The 21,215-nt window shown below is 34.9% G+C and overlaps 1 protein-coding gene and 2 non-coding genes across 3 annotated transcripts in view; all 3 read left to right on the forward strand.

The window, feature by feature from the left end:
- LOC136847412 (uncharacterized) overlaps positions 1-21,215 on the forward strand; it is a 654,742-nt gene that overhangs the window by 177,811 nt on the left and 455,716 nt on the right. The window lies entirely within an intron of this gene.
- On the forward strand, positions 8,192-8,263 carry TRNAE-CUC (transfer RNA glutamic acid (anticodon CUC)). The gene has a single exon. It is a non-coding gene; the product is annotated as a tRNA-Glu (tRNA).
- Positions 14,430-14,501, forward strand: TRNAE-CUC (transfer RNA glutamic acid (anticodon CUC)). Its single transcript has one exon. It is a non-coding gene; the product is annotated as a tRNA-Glu (tRNA).

Here is a 21,215-nt window from a genome sequence, read left to right on the forward strand (position 1 = left end):
AATCCTGGCCAGTGCGGATGCACTTATTAATTAAATTTACTAAAATTTTCTTAGGGTGTAAATTTATTCCCAATGTTTAGTGAATTTGATATTAAACGGCATTTGTAGTCTAATGTTTTTAATATACAGAAATCAATGAGCTGTTAAAATTAGCTGGCGAATGTCCAGACATGTTACACGTAGACATGTTATATATAAGTAGGCAAGTTGAAGGATCAAATACTAGAATATTTCCCAGTCTTGTTTTCAACTTAGGCATTATGTGCAATCTGATCTGACAGCTTATATGATTATCTGTGAAACAATTTTTTCAGCATAAAGCCGCCTAAATTATTTCGAAGGCACCAGTTGCATCAGTGACTGCTGTTTTCGCTTGTATTCTTGCATGTGATTCTCTTCCTGCTTTGGGGGCCTTTATTGCTTTCCGGAATCTTACAGCTTATCATTTGTCAATAGGCGAGGGCATTGCACCTTATGGTGACAGATCTCGCGCTCTATTTCAGGTATCCTTGTTATTTCTTTTATTCGTTATTATTTCTTTTCTTTTCGGACCAGCCATGCCAAGGGGCGTAATAGTTCCTCTTGTAGGTCTACAAATTGAAATTTTAAGTTTGATTCTTTATTCTTGGCTAATACCATTTTATCTAAATATTACTTGAGAGTGTCACTAATCTTAATGAATAATGTGTGTATGTTAGAGGTAGAGTGAAAGGGAACAGTGCGGAAAGAAATGTCTGAAGGCCCTCTCTTCTTGACTGTCAAGGCCTTTCAATTTTAGGGGAGTTTTACTTCAGAGTTGATTAATTTTAGTACCCGGTAACAAGGACTTGTGGATCTACTTAAGCATCGGTAGTGACCCTTTATTTGCCCATTTGAATATGGTTCGTCTCTACCTCAAGGATTTTGATAAATTGCACGGTTGGTTTACCTGTGTTATTATGGTATTTTCATTTTACCTAATTGTAAGGTCTGTAACTCTGAAATCGTTTTAGGATACAGCTGGTTCGTATTTTCACCCATGTCTATTCCAACTACAGTTTTATGGCCAGGTTTTGGTTTTAACTCTCGTATTAGTAGCCTCCTGTGATGGTACCTTTGATGCTGAGACTCGGAAATGAATGTACAATTGTGTTTATGGTTAGGTTGTTGCTTCCTGTTGTAGCTGCATTAATTCATTTTACCTTACTCGACGATGGTTACATTTTTTTCACCTTTCAGTTGCGAGATATTGAATGTTTGCTTATACCATGCTTACTGTATAGTTTTATTTTTTGACTTTATTTACTGCCTTTATATGTATATATATATATATATATATATATATATATATATATATATATATATATATATATGTGTATATATATTTATATATATATATATATATATATATATATATATATATATATATATATATATATATAATATACATATATACTTGTCATGACAAGTGTGTTTTATAAATATAAACTAACTTATATTCTCCAAGTTTATTTTAAATAGAATTTGAAAAAGTTTACCCATACTGGGGTATCTTAAGACGAGCATACCATCAATAATACTGGATTTCTTTACTGGAAGAAAAAATAAAGTTGTTCTCGTCTTGAAGTACTTGATATCAGACCTACGTGCCGAAATTTTGATTCTTCACAGGAGTATGATTGGAGGGGTCGGAATTCATAAAAATATTCATTATTTATTAAAACCTCTTCAGAGGGAACACGGACATGATTGTGGAGCTCATCAGGTTTATGATTCTAATGAGATTATGCATTTGGGAGAAAATACCTTTTCTCTGTCAGAGAGGTCGTGAGTTAATGTCTCCCAGTCTGTAGTTGCGAAATCTGTGATTATATTAGGTCATCGCAAGACTGCGTTGCTGAATTACCAGAATTTAGTAGAAATTGCCTCTTTGATTCCTGATGTTATTTTTCTAATGATTGATACACTGCATATCCGTGCGTTTTCATCTCTCTCTCTCTCTCTTGCATATCCGTGCGTTTTCATCTCTCTCTCTCTCTCTCTCTCTCTCTCTCTCTCTCTCTCTCTCTCTCTCTCTCTCTCTCGTGATTGCTTTGTACTCAGGAATCATCAATTCACTTCTGTATATTAACGACTTGCTCAATAATCATCAGTCCACTTCCGTTTAATGATGATTGGCTGTACTTGACCATTATCCCATTGTAAGTTGTCAGACTAATTTTAAAATTGACTACTTCGGTATTTTGTTAATTTTGGTTCATCTGACGGTTTGACACAATTGCAAAAAATTAACTGTCTCAAACGATCTCTTAACATGGATCACGCAAATAATAATCTTATTTTCGTAATAGCCAAGGTAAAGAACTTGCTTTTGGAATTAAATAATTGTTGTTTATTGGTGTTGTTCGATTTACGTGAAATTATGCCTGCACGCGCTATTACACGTACGCTGAAACCGTAATAGAATCCGTAATTGCAATTTAATGCTGTAAATATTTTATTCCTTGTAATTCAGACACGCTCTTAAATTAATTAACACCTTGAATCTTCGTCTTCATTGTTTCATTTTACTGAGTTTCTTCAGGTATCGTAATCAGACACTAGCAGATGCTCGCCATCGCTCACATTTGGTAGTCCTCATATCTGTGCCATACTCATACTCTTACCCATATCTGTATCATACCCATATCTGTACCATGCCCATACCCATACCCATATCCATATCTGTTCCATACCCATACCTATACCCATACCATACTCATACTTATACCCATACCCATATCTGTACCATACCCATACCAATACCCATACCCATATCCTTACCATACTCATACTGATACCCATACCCATATCTGTACCATACCCATACCAATACCCATACCCATGTATTGTAATCAGACACCAGCAGATGCTCGCTATCACTCACACTTGGTTGTACCCATATCTGTGCCATACTCATACTCTTACCCATATCTGTATCATACCCATATCTGTACCATACCCATACCCATATCCATATCTGTTCCATACCCATACCCATATCCATATCTGTTCCATCCATACCCATATCTGTACCATACCCGTAACGATACCCATACCCATATCCTTACCATATCCATATCCATTCCATATCCATACCCTTATCCATATCCATACCCATGCCATACCACATCATTCCCACACCCATGCCCATACCCATAAGCGTACCATACCCATACGCATACCATACCCATACCCATATCTGTAACATACCCATACCATACCCATACCCATAGCTAAATTAACCATATATTAATAATAATAAGCAAAGTCTATGGGCAGCACCAGCCAGGTGTAGGAGCAGCTGTCAGTGGGTTTTGAACCAATGCTGATGCCATTGGTGGTTCCGGACCATCACCAGCAGCACCTGCTGTTGTTCTAGAATTACCTGCTGAGTCCATTTCGAAATGAAAATAACAAAGCTCAGCCAAAAATCCTTTATTGTATACTGTTGGGTTACTTAATGTTGAAAATTTCTCGACAGGCATGGGAAAGGAGGAAGGGGGAGGGGGAGGGTTCAGGTATCTGGCTGAAGTGAGGTAAATTTTTGGATTTTGTGACCAATCGTGTGATAACCAGGCACTTGGTCACTTCGTGACAATACATTATATATATATATATATATATATATATATATATATATATATATATATATATATATATATATATATATGTATATATATATATATATATATATATATATATATATATATATATATATATATATATACACACATACACACACACACATATTGCGTGTTTATGAATGTGCGCACGCTCGTCTGTGCATGTGCCTGTCCGTGCGACCGTGTGTTTGCGTTTGTGTGTTTTGTATATGCCATTTCGCATTCTTTGTAATTTGGTAAGTTATAATTTGGGAAGTTGTTCGTATGTGTACATGTCATTTTTGACGTTCTGGATTTTTATTGCCTTTTTTGTGCATTGCATTATTAATTCTTTGTGGACTTATTTGTCCTAGTTTTTTCTTCCTTGTTGGTAATTGCAGTCCCAGAATCATTTTGTAAATAGCCGAGTACGTCGTAAATATCTCATTTAAGCCATTTCACTACATCAATCACGGTTAATGCGTCGCTATAAAAAAAAGATGTTTCGTGGCCAGACTTTGATTAATGATGTTCATAACCCCATTCGCTTCCAGAAGGAATCTGTCATCAGCAGATGGGTGACGATGATTATAACATCGGGTGTGTATCATGTCACAACTTATACTTTCCGCTTGAATAATTCATTTATTCCCAGTGATGAGGGTAGCACTTCGTGTAGCGTCAAGTCGTAGATTTCCGATGTGAAATAACAATTCAAAAGTAAAATTAATCAAAAGCTTTGCTTAATGTAAATTATGAACGAATCTATAAACAATAATTACAATTATCACTTAATAACTGCATAAACAAGAGAATCGTAAGCCACCGGACAGTGAACCCAAAAGACTTAGCTTGGGGGTTAACATTTCGAAGGATTACATGGAGCAAAAAAAAAAAAATCATAAGGTATTCACCGTGCAAATAACAACCAATAACAACAGATTACACAATTATAGGACTGTTATTATAATATATATGCAATTATACATCTGGAACCTTTACCCTAATCACCATTCTGCAACAAACTCTGCCGTATTGCGGGTCTTGTGAAAATAGCAGGTCGTTTGAGCCATTTATCACGGGATATGAAGGAGGAAGGGCCCCCCCCCCCTGCAGGACACAATTATCCTATTTGTTTCTATGCTTCTTTGTTTCTTCCTTGAAAGGTTTTATTCCTATCCTTCTTTATGCGCGTTCTCTGGTTTTGATAATCTTCGTATTCTTTGAATAGATTTCATGTGATGATTGTTAGGATTCGTAGTTGTTATTGTTAAATATTAGTGTTACTGAAACTATGCTCATGTCAGGGAAAAGTGGGGAGAAAAGTCGGCTCTGTCCCATAGAGAGAGAGAGAGAGAGAGAGAGAGAGAGAGAGAGAGAGAGAGAGAGAGAGAGAGAGAGAGAGAGAGAGATTAGATGTCCAATATCAAAGAACGTTTTATCAAAGTAGGTATTTCTTCATTAAGTCCTAAAGGGAAAGAACGGCATATTTTTCCTTACATTTGTCACCCATTTATTTTCTCAAGATTAATTGATTTTCGACGATTGCTTGCTTAGAAAAGCTAACGTTTTATCACATGATTTTCGTATATTTTTCTTTTTGCATAAAATTTTATTATAGTATTCTACTACTTTTTATCGTGCAGTTTTCACATGAATTTGCCAAGATATGTATCTGTTTAACTTATAAGCCAAAAATGCTAATAGATTTTAAGTGCTGAATGTGCTAAGTATTGAATGATATATATAGTATTAACATGGAAGAATGGGTGAGAATATTGTTTGAATGTAAGCAAAACAAGCGAGTTTGATAAAAAGGACATTTTACAAAACATATTTATGCCCTAAAGGTGTCTATAATTTCATAATTATAGGAAATTGAATGACAGACTTCTACTTTTCATTTACTTTTCTGCTTATGAGAAAGTTTGATAGGAAATCGAAAAAGGTCTTGGTCCAATTTTTTTTTTATTTGTTGGCTGTTGACAGCCGTTACTGGGATGGGACTGCAACCCAGTACTTTTTGGTGAGATCCACTTATCCTAGCCACGAGGCTGCACAGGATATAAATAAGAAAGCTCACTGTTACTGTAGGAAGTATCACGGGCAAGACTGATGAAATAACCCCTTTCGGAGATGCTCGTTCTCTTACAGAGTTCAAGTAGATCTTGTTTTGCTGTTTAGTCATAAGAAAATTGGCTGAAATTTAGCCTATTGTTTGATTTCATCTAATGTCATAGCTGAGAATTTATTGAGATGAGTTAACTTTCTATTTTATTTTGTATAATTACTTGTGAGAAGTTGTATCTAATTACTTGTGAGAAGTTGTAGTAGGTAAATCACATTTGATATTACTTCCAGTTTACTCTGCTGTGTACGATAAAGCTTTCACACACCGGAAATCGAACCCGAGCCTCGCGGGTGAGAGCCGCGTATGCTAGTCACTAGACCACACTGGAGGTGAATAAGTGTCACTGACACGAATTTTAACTGATGCTAAATAGAAAATAGTAATGCAAGTAACTGGTGTAAAGGAAATGGCCAGTTAGACCATACAGAAGGTGAACAAGGTGAAAGCAAAGGAAATTCTTATAAAAAAGGCCTCAGATTTGGTTGAACCAGATTCACTGCAGTGAATTTTCTTTTGTGCCCCGTTGTTCTAGAATTTGTTTTGAGATTTAGGTATAGTAGTATGGTGGAAGTGTATTTATTGCATTTGTTAATTTCAGTATAAATTTACCCTTCTATAAGCAAGAGAAAACAGTGAGACCCATCAACATTATTTTTCAACATGTTCCTTTTATTTTGCTCTTGAAACTTCCATATAATAGGTTTCATAGTTGTCAACTTTGTAATTGGTCCGTATTGCATGGTAAGTTTCATGCATACTGGGAATCAGTATCCTAGCCACTAAACCACACGGGGTATAGTCACAAACAATTTTCACACAAAAAATTATTTCCTATCATCAACTTGTTAAATTTCTCTTTTCCCCAAGTACCAAAGTCTTTAATAAATATTTTGTGACACTAACTCTGAAATGCAATAGCCTATTTGCTGGTGTTGTTAAAATTATCCATATTTCGTGCATGGAACATTATCCTAAGAGTTACTTGAGAAAGGATATGTGTTGTGAAGATGTGTAAAATTTCCTAGTATTAGAAAATTGTATGATAAATTTCGTTGTATAAGTTGATTTATCTACTTATGGGATAGTTTGATAAGATATTTCAAAATGGCTTTCAATTCCATTTGTTCAATTTGTAGATTATGAAGGGGCACTCATATGACGGGATTTTAACCCTGTCGTTCCTAGTCATTAGGACACTCAGGGTATTAATTAGAAAATTATCTTCCACCGTAGAAAATATCACTAAAAAGATTGTAAACCTTTCCGTTTTATTGATAAGTTTATTCCCGTGCAGGGTTCATTAAAGATCTTGTTTCAGTGTTCAGTCATAACAGTAATGGTTAATTTCATTTATAAAAAAGAGATTAATTTTACAATTTTCCAATATTAGAAAATCTTACACACCTAAGGAACATATATTTCTCAAGTAAAATTTTATCTCTTTAACACACAGGATAACAGTCCGTGCACCAACTACAGCTAATTTAAAAAAAAAAAAACAAATAGGCCTTTAAATTTTAGAGTTAATATCATAAAATATTTTAAAAGGCTTTGATACTTAGGGAAAAGAGAAATTTAGCAAGCTAGGGGAAGAAAAGAATTTATTGTTTGTGTTAAATGTTAATGACCTTATCTTGTGTGATATAGTGGCTAGGATACGAGGCTGTCACCCGCGAGGCCTGGGTTCGATTTCCGGTTCAGGAACCCTTCTCATTCACTTCAGTCCATACTGGAAGGATAAAAACTGGGACTGAGCTAATTTCAGATCTTGTAACTACTTTAATAACATAAAAGAGAAATTTAACTGCTGTCAACGTCGTCTCAGCTATGATATGAAAGATAAAATGAAGGGATGCTGTGAAGCAATACCTGTGCCAGCACAAGGGTAATTTAATGCAAAATGAACAAACTGGACTAAATTTCAACCTTTATTATTATGACTGACGAGAAAAGAAAGTCAAAATGACACTGTAGGGAATAAGTTTATAAAAAAATTGAAAAGTTTTAAATCTTGGTAGTGATATTTGCTATGGTGAAAAATAAATTTCTGATTCAAATCCTGAGTTTCCTAATGACTGCGAAGGACCTGGTTAAAGTTCCGTTATGTGAGTGCCCCTTCATAATCCATAATCTGGAAAACTGGAACTCAAGGCATTTTCGAGATATATCAAACTATCCTTTTATATTGATAAATTTATTAAACAATGTTTTACCATTAACAAATTTTACACACCATTCAAACAGAAATATTTTTCGAAAGTAAAACTGTATCACTTTAGCACTAAGGATAACGGTCCAATTACAAAATACAGCTTAATTTTGATAATAGCAGCAACGAGGCTTTAGCATGGTAAAGGTTTTAGTACTAAAGGAAAACAGAAATTGAATAGGTTAGTGATGGGAAAGAATTTTTTTGTGTTAAATTTTAATGAGCATGTCCCGTGTGGTCTAGTGGCTAGGATACGCGGCTCTCACCCGCGAGGCCCGGGTTCGATTCCCGGTACGGGAAAGCCTTTTCATTCACTTCAGTCCATACTGGAGGTATAGAAAATGTGACTGATCTAATTACAGACCTTGTAAGTGCTTTAATAACATGAGAGAGAAATGTAACTGCTATCAATATCGCCTCCCGTATGACATGAGAAAGGTAAAATCAAGGGATGCTCTGAGGCAAGACCTGTGCCAGCACAAGGCTAGCTTAATCTAAAATGAACAAACAGGACTAAATTTCAGCCTTTATTATTATGACTGACAAGAAAACAAAATTTAAGTGAATACTGTAAGGGAATTAGCTTATCATAATTTTGAAAGGCTTTAAATCTTGTTAGTGATATATCCTGTGGTGAAAGATTACTTTCTTATTCAAGTCCTTCTTGTCCAAACGGCTGAGAAGGACCGGGTTAAAGTCTCGCTATGTGAGTGCCACTTCATAATCCAGAAGCTGGAAAAAATGTGAATCAAGCATTTTTGAGATGTATTATGAATTTAGGCGTTTATATTGATACAGTAAGTAATGATAAGAAAATTAGCATACAATTTTCTACCAGTAAGAAATATTACACATCTTTTGAACACTAATATTTTTCAAAAGGAAAACTGAGTCACTTTAACACTTTGGATAACAGTCCAATTACAAAATACAGCCTAATTTTGATAACACCCAGAAGTAGGACTTGGCATTTCAGAGTTAATTCCATGAAATATTGTAAAAGTCTTTGGTATTGAAGGAAAGGAAAAACTGAATAGGTTAATGAAAGGAAAGAATTTTTTGTGTTAAATGTTAATGAGCATGTCCCATGTGGTCTAGTGGCTAGGATACTCGGCTCTCACCTGCTAGGCCCAGGTTCGATTCCTGGTACAGGAAAGCATTTTCGTTCACTTCAATATCGTCTTAGCTATGACATCAGAGATAAAATCATGGGATTCTCTGAAGCAATACCAGTGCCAACACAAGGCTAGCTTAATGTAAAATGAACAAACTGGACTAAATTTCAGCCTTTATTATTATGACTGACAAGAAAACAAGGTGTGAGTGAACACTGTAAGGGAATAACCTTATTATAATATTGTAACTGTGGAGCATCACTATATTGTGATCGAAAATAATGAGTAAAAAGCCACAATAATATAATTGATAAATTGTATATTTTAAGACACAAAAATATACAAAAAAGGGGATAAAACCGAGGAAGCTTTCGACCGTTTGCGCAACGGTCCTCTTCAATAACTGAATCAAAATACTAGTTTTTCTTAAAAGACACGTTGAAAAGAATTTTGGTGATAGTCTATCCAAGAAAACATCGAACTCTCTTTCAGTGTGGACTTGGCAGTTGCGTAATGAACGCTGTTTTGTTTCCGTACAACTGTGGGGAGAGAAAGACCAGTCGGGTCCTCGATCTTCTTAACGGCTGTCGTTCAGCGTACGGTGCTCATCACTGGTGAAAGTCGTTCTCCACTAGGTGGTTCTTGGCCCACAGATACGGTTACGCAACTGAAGTCCAACGAAAGAGAGTTCTTTTTCTTGGATCGACTATCACCAAATTCATCAACGTGCCTGTTGTTTTTATCCCCTTTTGCGATTTTTGTGTCTTAAAATATAATTTATCAACTATATTATTGTGGCTTTTTCGACAACCTGATATTTCCTGTGGGGAAGATTTCTTATTTAAATCCTGAGGAAGACCGGGATAAAGTCTCGCTATATGAGTGCCCTTCGTAATCCAAAGCTGGAAAAAATGGAACTCAAACCATTTTCGAGAAACGTTATGAATTTAAGCTTTTATATCAATACAATAAGTACTATAAAAAGAAATAGAGCATACAATTTTCTACCAGTAAGAAATATTACACACATTTTGAACACCAATATTTTTCGGATAACTGTCCGATTACAAAATACAGCTTAATTTTGAGAACACCAGCAAGTCATTTCAGAGTTAATATCCAGTAAAAGCAAAAAAGAAAACTGAATTTAATGAAAGTAAAGAATTTTTTTGTGTTAAATGTTAATGAGCATGTCCCGTGGTCTAGTGGCTAGATACGGGCTCTCAACTGCCCCAGGATCGATTCCCGTTACGAGAAAGCCTTTTCATTCACTTCAGTCCATACTGAAGGTATAAAAAATGTTACTAAACTAATTTCAGATCTTGTAAGTGCTTTAATAACACGAAAAAAAATTAACTGCTATCAATATCGTCTCAGCTATGACATGAGAGAGATAAAATCAAGGGATGCTGCGAAGCAATTATTGCAATATTTGTGCCAGCACAAGGCTAGCTTAATTTAAAATGAACATATTGGACTAAATTTCAACCTTTATTATTATGAATTGTAGCTTATCATAAATTTGAGAGGCTTTAAATCTTGTTAGTGATTTTTCCTGTGTTGGAAGATTACCATTTTATTCAAGTACTTCTTGTCCAAACGGCTCACAAGGACTGGGTTAAGCCACACTATATGAGTGCCACTTCATTATCAACAAGTTTTAAAAAATGGAGCTCAAAACATTTTCGAGATATATTATGAATTTAGGCTTTTATATCGATACAGTAAGCCATAATAAGAAATTTATAATAAAATTTTCTACCATTAAGAAATATTACTCACCTTTTGAACCTAATAATTTTCGAAAGTGAAACTGTATCAGTTTAACACTTGGGATAACAGCCCAATTACAAAATACAGCTTAATTTTAAGAATAGTAGCAAGTAGGCTTTACCATTTCAGATTTAATATCATTAAATATTGTTAAAGTTTATGTTACTAAAGTAAAAGAGAAATTGAATAGGTTGATGAAAGGAAAGAATTTTTTTGTGTTAAATATTAATGAGCATGTCTCATGTGGTCTAGTGGCTAGGTTATGCGGCTCTCAACCGCGAGGCCCGGGTTCGATTCCCGGTACGGGAAAGCCTTTTCATTCACTTCAGTCCATGCTGGAAATATTAAGAATATGATTGATCTAATTTCAGATCTGTTAAGTGCTTTAATATCATGAAAGAGAAATGAAGCTGCTGTTAAGATCGTCTCAGCTATGACATAAGAGAGGTAAAATCAAGGGACCCTCTGAAGCAATACCTGTGGCAGCACAAGGCTAGTGTAATCTAATAAAAAGCAAACTGGACTAAATTTCAGCCTTTATTATTATGACTGACAAGAAAACAAGATGTAAGTGAACACTGTAAGGGAATAACCTTATTATAATATTGAAAGGCTTTAAATCTTGTTAGTGATATTTCCTGTGGTGGAAGATAAATTTCTTATTTAAATCCTGAGTGCCCAAACGACTGAGAAGGACCGGGTTAAAGAGTCGCTATATGAGTGCCCTTCATAACCCAAAAGGTGGAAAAAACGGATCTCAAAGCATTTTCGAGAAATATGAATTTTAGGTTTTATATCAATACAAAAAGTAACAATAAGAAATATAGCATACAGTTTTTTACCAGTAAGAAATATTACACATCTTTTGAACACCAATATTTTTCAAAAGTAAAACTCTATCAGTTCAGCACTTCGGATAACGCTCCAATTACAAAATACAGCTTAAATTTGAGAACACCAGCAAGTAGGCTGTAGAATTTCAGAGTTAATATCATTTCTTTTAGATATAATAAATAAAATCTGGGAAACTGGTACTATTCCTAAGAGCTAGAAATTATTGTTAATCCTCCCCATGAAGAAACCAAACAAGGATCCTTCTTTACCTGGCAGCTACAGACCAGTTGCGTTTGTAAGCTGATGGAAAGGATGATTGACACCAGACTTGTATGGCACTTAGAAACAAATAAATTGCTTTCTCCATTCCTGTCTGGCTGTAGGAAAATGAGATCTACTTTAGATCCCTTGCTCAGGCTCTCAAACCAAATACAACAAGGTTTTGCTAAACAGAGCCAAACAATAGGAGTTTTTTTTTGACTTGGAAAAGGCATATGACACCACATGGCGTTTTGGTATTATAAAAAAGTTTTATAAGATGGGCATTAAAGGAAAAATGATCAGATTTATACATTTTTATCAGAAAGATATATAAAGGTAAGAGTTGGGAATCATGTATCGCGACCTTTCTTACATGAAGAGGGAGTTCCTTAGAATAGTGTCCTTAGTGTCACCCTCTTTGCTGTTGCCATTAATGAAGTAGTAGAAAAGATATCATCACCAGTAAAAGGTTCTTTATTTGTAGATGATTTGGCTCTGTACTGCACAGGATATGATGCAGTATCTACTGGCCGGTTCATGCAAAGAGCCATCGATAAAGTAAGCAAGTGGGCTGATGAGCAGGGATTTCGATTCTCCGAATCAAAAACTGCCGCTGTTCGATTCTGCAGGCGCCGAACTAAGGAAACCATTCCAACTCTTACCTTAAATGGAATTATTTTACCTTACTCTACTGAAGTAAAATTTTTAGGAATGGTCTTTGATGAAAAGCTCATTTGGAATAATTATATTGACCAGTTAAAAGTGAAAGTGAAGAGATCACTAAATATTTTAAAAGTAGTATCTAATTTTAATTGGGGTGCTGATAAGAAATCGTTGTTAAGGCTTCAGAATGCAGTATGCTTATCCAAGTTAGACTATGGCTGCCAAGTATACTCATCTGCTTCAAAGACTAAACATAAGGAAATGGACGTTGTGCATAATATGGGGCTAAGGATCTGCACTGGCGCTTTTAGAACTTCACCCATTGAAAGTATTTATGTAGGCTCCCATCAGTTACCACTGGACTTAAGGAGGCATGAGCTAGGTCTGAGATACACCATATGGCTGAAAAGCTCAAAGGAGAATCCTTCTTTTGAGATCTTAAAACAGTGTGACTCAGGGCTTTTTGGATCTAGATCTTTAATACCATTTCAAATCAGACAGCTGGGTGAACTGAAGGATGAAAGTATAAGAACGCAGAAGATCCTACAAGTTATACATCCTGCTATCCTCCCATGGTTTATTCCTGCAATAGATGTCTGTATTATAGAGATAGAGAAGAAAGGTCGTCCGGAAGAAGAAGTCAGAAACAAGTTTTTGGAGCATGATGAGGGGCATATAAATAACATGAAAGTCTATTCTGACAGATCAAAATCAGAAGATGGGGTGGGATGTGCAGTGGTGTGTGAGGGGGGGAATCAGACATAATAAAGTTACCAGACTCCTCATCCATATTCACCGCTGAAGCAACAGCCATAGTTGATGCTTTAAATGTTGCATCTGATAAGAAATTTAAATCCGCAGTAATATATAGTGACTCAAGGAGTGTTTTAGGAGCCCTAAAGAAGTTTAATCCTACCCATCCCTTAATTCAAATCAGTTAAGTTTTGTTGGATTCCTGGGCACACAGGTCTAGGAGGAAACGAACTGGCTGATAGTAAAGCAAAGGAAGCAGCGAGATGTGATTTCTTAATTAGTAAGGTGCCACATTTGGATATGCATCCAGTTATTAGAGGATACATTCGTAAGAAATGGCAACAGAGGTGGACTTCCTCCATTTTATCCGCAAATAGGAAGTACAGAAATATTAGAAAAAGTATTGATTTTTGGAGTTCGGTTTTAATCATAACAGAAGATTCCAGATCATCCTAACACGGCTTAGGATTGGCCATACCCGCTTCACCCATAGTTATAATTTAAGGGGAGCCAGTGGCCCAGTTTGTGCTCACTGTGGTGATCAGCTATCCGCTGAACACATGCTGGTGCACTGTCCTAAATTTATTCGCCCTAGGGCAAAGTACTTACTAAATGGGAAGACTATTTTAGAAGTTTTAAGTAATGACGTTGAGGTAGGTAACCTTATGGGTTATCTGAGAGAATCTGATCTTTTTAATGATATATAATTTTGTATATTAATTTTATTAAAGATTTGTCATATTTATTTTATATATTAAGTATATATTTTAAATATAAAATCTTTATATATATTTATTTTTTATGGTTTTTATCTAATACCATTCTTCATTTTTTACACTCAAATTTTAACACTGAATTTTACTAGTACATTATGTTATCATTCACCTTTCCATTATCAATCTCATAATTAATTTATGTATTTCATCTTCGCTGCACTGTCTTCAAGACCTAAATTTCATAACCAATCAGTCATTAAATATTGTAAAAGTCTTTGGTACTAAAGCAAAATAGAAATTAAATAGGTTAATAAAAGGAAAGAATTTTTGTGTTAAATGTTTATGAGCATATCCCGTGTGGTCTAGTGGCTAGGATACGCGGCTCTCACCCGCGAGGCCCGGGTTCGATTCCCGGTACGGGAAAGGCTTTTCATTCACTTCAGTCCATACTAGAAGTATAAAAAATGTGACTGATCTAATTGCAGATGTTGTAAGTGCTTTAATAACATGAAAAAGAAAAGTAACCACTATCAATATCGTCTCAGTTATGACATGAGAGAGATAAAATCAAGGGATGCTCTGAAGCAGTACATGTGCCAGCACAAGGCTATCTTTATATTAAATGAACATACTGGACTAAATTTCAAACTTTATTATGACTGACAAGAAAAGAAGATGTAAGTGAATATTGTAAGAAAATATGCTTATCATAATATAGCAAGGCTTTAAATCTTGTTAGTAATATTTTCTGTTGTGGAAGATAACTTTCTTATTCAAATCCTGAGTGTCCAAATGGCTGAGAAGGACCGGGGTAAAGTCCCCCTATATAAGTGCCACTTCATAATCCACAAGATGGAAAAAATGGAACTCAAAAGAATTTAGAGATATATCATGATAGCAGACTTTTATATCGATAAATTATGTTATAACAAGAAATTTATGATATAATCTTCTACCAGTAAGAAATATTGCATACCTTTTGAACTCTAATGTTTTCTAAGGTAAAAATGTATCGCTTCAACACTTTGGATAACGGTCCATTTACAAAACACAGCTTAATTTTGATAACACCAGCAAGTAGGTTTTAGCATTTCACAGTTAATATCTTTACATATTGTTAAAGTTTTTGATACTAAAGGAAACGGGAAATTTTATAGGTTGATGAAAGGAAAGAATTTTTGTGTTTAATATTAACGAGCATGTCCCATGTGGTCTAGTGGCTAGGATATGTGGCCCTCACCCGCGAGGCTGGGTTCGATTCCCGGTACGGGAAAGCCTTTTTCATTCACTTCAGTCCATACTGGAAGTATCAAAAAATGTGACTGAGCTAATTCCAGATCTTGGAAGTACATCAGTAACATGAAAGAAAATATTTAACTGCTATGAGCATCGTCTCAGCTGTGACATGAGAGATAAAATCAAGGGGTGCTCTGAAGCACGACCTCGTGCCAGCACAAGGTCTTAAACTAAAATGAACTAACTAAACTAAATTTCAACCTTTATTGTTATGACTGACAAGAAAACAAAATCAAAATGACACTGTAAGTGAATAAGCTTATCATGAAATTGAAAAGTTTTAAATCTTGGTGGTGATATTTGCTATCGTGGAAGATAAATTTCTGATTCAAATCCTAAGTATCCCTTCATAATCCATAATCTGAAAAATGGAACTCGGAGCATTTTCGAGATATATCATGAAACTAGCCTCTTATTTTAATAAATTAAGTTATGACAAGAAATTCATCAAACAATTTTCTACCCTTAACAAATTTTACACACTTTTTGAACAGTAATATTTTTCAAAAGTAAAAATGTATCACATTAGCCCTGGATAACGGTCCAATTACAAAATACAGCTTTATTTTGAGAACACCAGCGAGTAGGCTTTAGCCTTTCAGAGTTAATATCATTAAATATTGTTAAAGCGTTTGGTACTAAAAGAAAAGGGAAATTTAATAGGTTGATGAAAGGAAAGAATTTTGTTGTGTTAAATGTTAATGAGCATGTCGCGTGTGGTCTAGTGGCTAGGATACGCGGCTCTCACCCGCGATGCACGGGTTCAATTCCCGGTAGGGGAAAGCCTTTTCATTCACTTCAGCCCATACTGAGAGTATAAAAAAATGTGACTAATCTAAATACATGTCTTGTAAGTGCGTTAACATCATGAAAGAGAAATGTAACTGCTATCAATATCGTTTCGCCTATGGCATCAGAGGGATAAAATGAAGGGATGCTTTGGAACAGTACATGTGCATAACATTCCCGGGCACACTGGTCTACAAGGGAACGAACTGGCCGATAGTAAAGCAAAGGATGCTGCAAGATGTGATTTCGTAACTAATAAGTACATTTGATATGTGTTTAGTTATCAGACGATACATTCATACAAAAATGGCATCAGAGATGGACTACCACATTTTATCCACAGAGAGGAAGTACAGAAATATTGTGAGTTATCTGAAGAATCTACATTTTAATGAGATATGATTTCAATATATTTAATGAAGATTTTAGTCACATTTATTTCTTATAAAGTATATATTTTGAATAAAAGATCAATATATACTTATTTTTACTGGTTCTATCTAATAATAATTCTTCATTTTTTACATTCATATTTTAACACCGAATTTTACTAGCATAACACCACCTGTTCATTATCAATCATATCATTAATTTGTGTATGTTTCACCTCATTATGGTGCTGAATAATCCTGATGGGTTCTGGCGCTTGGTCTTCAAGACCTAAATTTCATAATCAATCAATCAGCAGTGGCTTCTTTAATATAAAATTAACATACTGACTAAATTTCAACCTTATTGTTATGACTGACAAGTAAATACATGTAAATGAAACGCTGTAAGGGAATAAGCTGACATAATATTGGAAAGGCCTTAAATCTTGTTAGTGATATTTCCTGTGTTGAAGTTGACCTTCATCCAATTCTTCAGTGTCCAAATGGCTGAGAAGGACAAGGTTAAATTCGTGCTATATGAGTGCCCTTCATAATCCACAATTTGGAAATGGAACTGAAAGCAATTTCGAGATATACTATGAATTTAGACTTTACACGATACAGTATTATAGATCAGAAGACATTTAGCATATAATTTACAATAAGAGACATTACACACCTTTTGAACACTAATAATTTTTGAACGTAAACTGTATCGCTTTAACACTTTGGATTATGGTCCAAAGGTAAAATACAGCTACTTTTATAACATCATCCAGTAGACTTAGCTTTTCAGAGTTAATATCATTAAATACGGCAAAGTGTTTGGTACTAAAGGAAAAGGAAATTCTAGGTTGATGAAAGGAAAGAATTTTTGTGTTAAATGTTAATGAGCATGTCCCGCGTGGTTCAGTGGCTAGATACGCGGCTTCACCCGCGAAATTCGGGTTCGATTCCCGGTACGGGAAAACTCATTCACTTCAGTCCATACTGAAGTTATAAAAAATGTGATAGATCTAATTGCAGATGTTGTAAGTGGTTTAATAACATGAAAGAGAAATGTAACTACTATCAATATCGATTCGGGTGTGGCATGAGAGAGATAAAATGAAGGGATGCTCTGAAACAGTACATGTGGCAGCACATCCTGGGCCCTTTGTAGAAGGAACAAACAGCTTGATAGTAAAGCAAAGGATGCTTCAAGATGTGATTTCCTTAACTAATAAGGTGCCACATTTGGATATTATGAGTCCAATTATCAGGACGATACATTGAAACAAAATGGAAGCAGAGATGGACTTCCCCTCTATTTTATCAACAAATAGGAAGTACAGAAACATTAGAAAAGTATGGATTTGGAGTTCTGGTTTTAATGGTAACAGAAGATTTGAAACAATCCTAACTCGGATTCAAGGATTCGCTTACCCGCCCACTCATAGCTATATATTAGACCAGGTTAAAGTCGCTATATAAGGCCCTAACTCATAATCCGCAACGTGGAAAAAATGAAATTAAAGAAATTTCCTTGAGATACATTATGAATTTAGACTTTTATATCGATACAATAAGTTATAAACAAGACATTTAGTATACAATTTTTCGCTGTTAAGTGAAATATTACACATCTTTTGAACACTAATAATTTTTCGAACGCAACACTGAATCGCTTAATACTTTGGATGATGGTCCAGTTGCAAAATACAGCTTAATTCTGATAACACCATCCAGTAGACTCTATCCTTTCAAAGTTAATATCATTAAAGAATGTTAAAAGTGTTTGGTATTAAAGGAAAAGGGAAATTTAGGTTGATGAAAGGAAAGAATTTTTGTGGTGATAATGTTACGGCATGTCTCCGCTTGGTCTAGTGGCTAGGATACGCGGCTCTCACCCGCGAGGCCCGGGTTCGATTCCCGGTACGGGAAAGCCTTTTCATTCACTTCAGTCCATACTGAAGGTATAAAACATGTGATTGATGTAGTTACAGATGTTGTAAGTGGTTTAATAACATGAAAGAGAAATGTAACTGCTAATAATAATCTATCCGGTGTGGCATGAGAGAGATAAATGAAGGAATGCTCTGAAACAGTACATGTGGCAGCACATTCCTATGCACACTGGATAGAAGGGAACAAACTAGCTGATAGTAAAGTAAAGGATGCTGCAAGATGTGATTTCTTAACTAATAAGGTGCCACATTTGGATATGCGTCCAATTATCAGACATTACATTCGAACAAAATGGAAGCCGAGATGGACTTCCTCTATTTTATCAACAGATAGGAAGTACAGAAACATTAGGAAAAGTATGGAATTTTTTGGAGTTCGGGCTTTAATTGTAAAGAGAAGATTTGAGGACATCCTAACACGGTTTAGGATTGGCCTTACCTGCTTCACTCATAGCTATATTTTAGAGGAGCCAGTTCCCAGTTTTCGTTCAATGTGGTGGTCATTATCCGTTGAGCACATGCTGGTGCACTGTCCTAAATTTATTGGTCCTAGGGCAAAGTACTAACTTGGAAGACTGTCTTAGAAGTTTTAAATAATGACGTTATAGTAGATAACCTTTTGGGCTATCTGAAATAGTCTGGTTATTTTAGTGAGATATGATTTCAGTATATTTAATGAAGATTTGGTCACATTTAGTTCATATACTAAGCATATATTTTGAAATGTGAGTTCAATATATACTTATTTGTTGGTTCTATCAAATATCATTTTTTTTGTTTGTTCTATCAAATATCATTCTTCATTTTTTACGTTCATATTTTAACACTGAATTTTACTAGTATATCATCATTCACGTATTCATTATCAATCATATCATTAATTTGTAAATTTCACCTTCATTACGGTGCAGAATAATCCTGATGGGTTCCGGCGCTTGGTCTTCAAGACCTAAATATCGTAATCAATCAATCAAGTGGGCTTTTAATATAAAATTAATAAACTGGACTAAATTTCAACCTTTATTGTTATGACTGACAAGAAAACAAGATGTAAATGAACACTGTAAGTGGAATAAGTCTATCATACTATTGAAAAAGGCATTAAATCTTGTTAGTGATATTTCCGGGTGTGGAAGATAACTGTCTTATTTAATTCCTGAGTGTCCGAAAGGCTGAGAAGGACCAGGTTATTGTCGTGCTATATGAGTGCCCATTCATAATCCGCAACGTGGAAAAAATGAAACTGAAAGAAATTTCTAGATACATTATGAATTTAGACTTTTATATCGATACAATAAGTTGTAACAAGACATTTAGCATATAATTTCTTGCCATTAAGAAACATTACACACCTTTTGAACACTAATAATTTTCGATCGTAAAACTGAATCGCTTTAACACTTTGGATGATGGTCCAGTTGCAAAATACAGCTTAATTCTGATAACACCATCCAGTAGACTTATCCTTCTGTGAATTAGTATCATTAAATAATGTTAAAAGTATGGTACTAAAGAAAAAGGGAAATTCTAGGTTGATGAAAGGAAAGAATTTTTGTGTGTTAAATGTTAATGAGCATGTCCCGTGGTCTAGTGGCTAGATACGCGGGCTCTCACCCGCGAGGCCCGGTCTGATTCCCGGTACGGGAAAGTTTTTCATTCACTTCAGTCCATACTGCTGAAGGTATAAAAAATGTGATTGATAGTTGCAGATGTTGTATGGTTTAATAACATGAAAGAGAAATGTAACTGCTATCAACATTGATTCAGGTGTGGCATGAGAGAGATAAAATGAAGGATGCTCTGAAACAGCACAGGTGGCAGCACATCCTGGGCCCTTTGGTGTAGAAGGAACAAACTAGCTGGATAGTAGTTACAAAGGATGCTGCAAGATGATTTCTTAACTAATAAGGTGCCATATTTGGATATGTCCAGTTATCAGACGACACATTCGAACAAAATGGAAGTAGAGATGGACTTCTCTATTTTATCAACAAATAGGAAGCAAGTACAGAAACATTAGAAGACGTATGGAATTTTTGAGTTCGGGTTTTAATTGTAGCAGAAGATTTGAGACCATCCTAACACGGCTTAGATTGGCCATACTCATTTACCCATAGCTATATTTTAGAGGAGCCAGTGCCCCAGTTTTCTGTTCAATGTCGTGGTCATTATCCGTTGAGTACATGCTGGTGCACTGTCCTAAATTTATTCGTCCTAGGGCAAAGTACTAACTTGGAAGACTGTCTAGAAGTTTTAAATAATGACGTTATAGTAGATAACCTTGGGGCTAACTGAAATAGGCCTGGTTATTTTAGTGAGATATGATTTCTACATTTAATGAAGATTTTGGTCACATTTATTCATATACTAAGTATATATTTTGAACGTGAAAGTTCAATATATACTTATTTTTATTTTATTTTATATCATTTTTTTTATGGTTCTATCAAATATCATCTTTCATTTTTTACGTTCATATTTTAACACTGAATTTTACTTCTACTAGTATATCATCATTCAATTTATTCATTATCAATCATATCTATCATTAATTTGTAAATTTCACCTTCATTACGGGCGCTGAATAACTTGATGGGTTACGGCGCTTATCTTCAAGACCCAAATATCGTAATCAATCAATCAAGAGGATTTTTTAATATAAAATTAATAAACTGACTAAACTTCAACCTTTATTGTTATGACTGACAAGAAACAAGATGTAAATTAACACCAAG

Source organism: Macrobrachium rosenbergii, chromosome 16 (assembly GCF_040412425.1).
Source record: "Macrobrachium rosenbergii isolate ZJJX-2024 chromosome 16, ASM4041242v1, whole genome shotgun sequence".
Lineage (NCBI taxonomy): Eukaryota > Metazoa > Arthropoda > Malacostraca > Decapoda > Palaemonidae > Macrobrachium > Macrobrachium rosenbergii.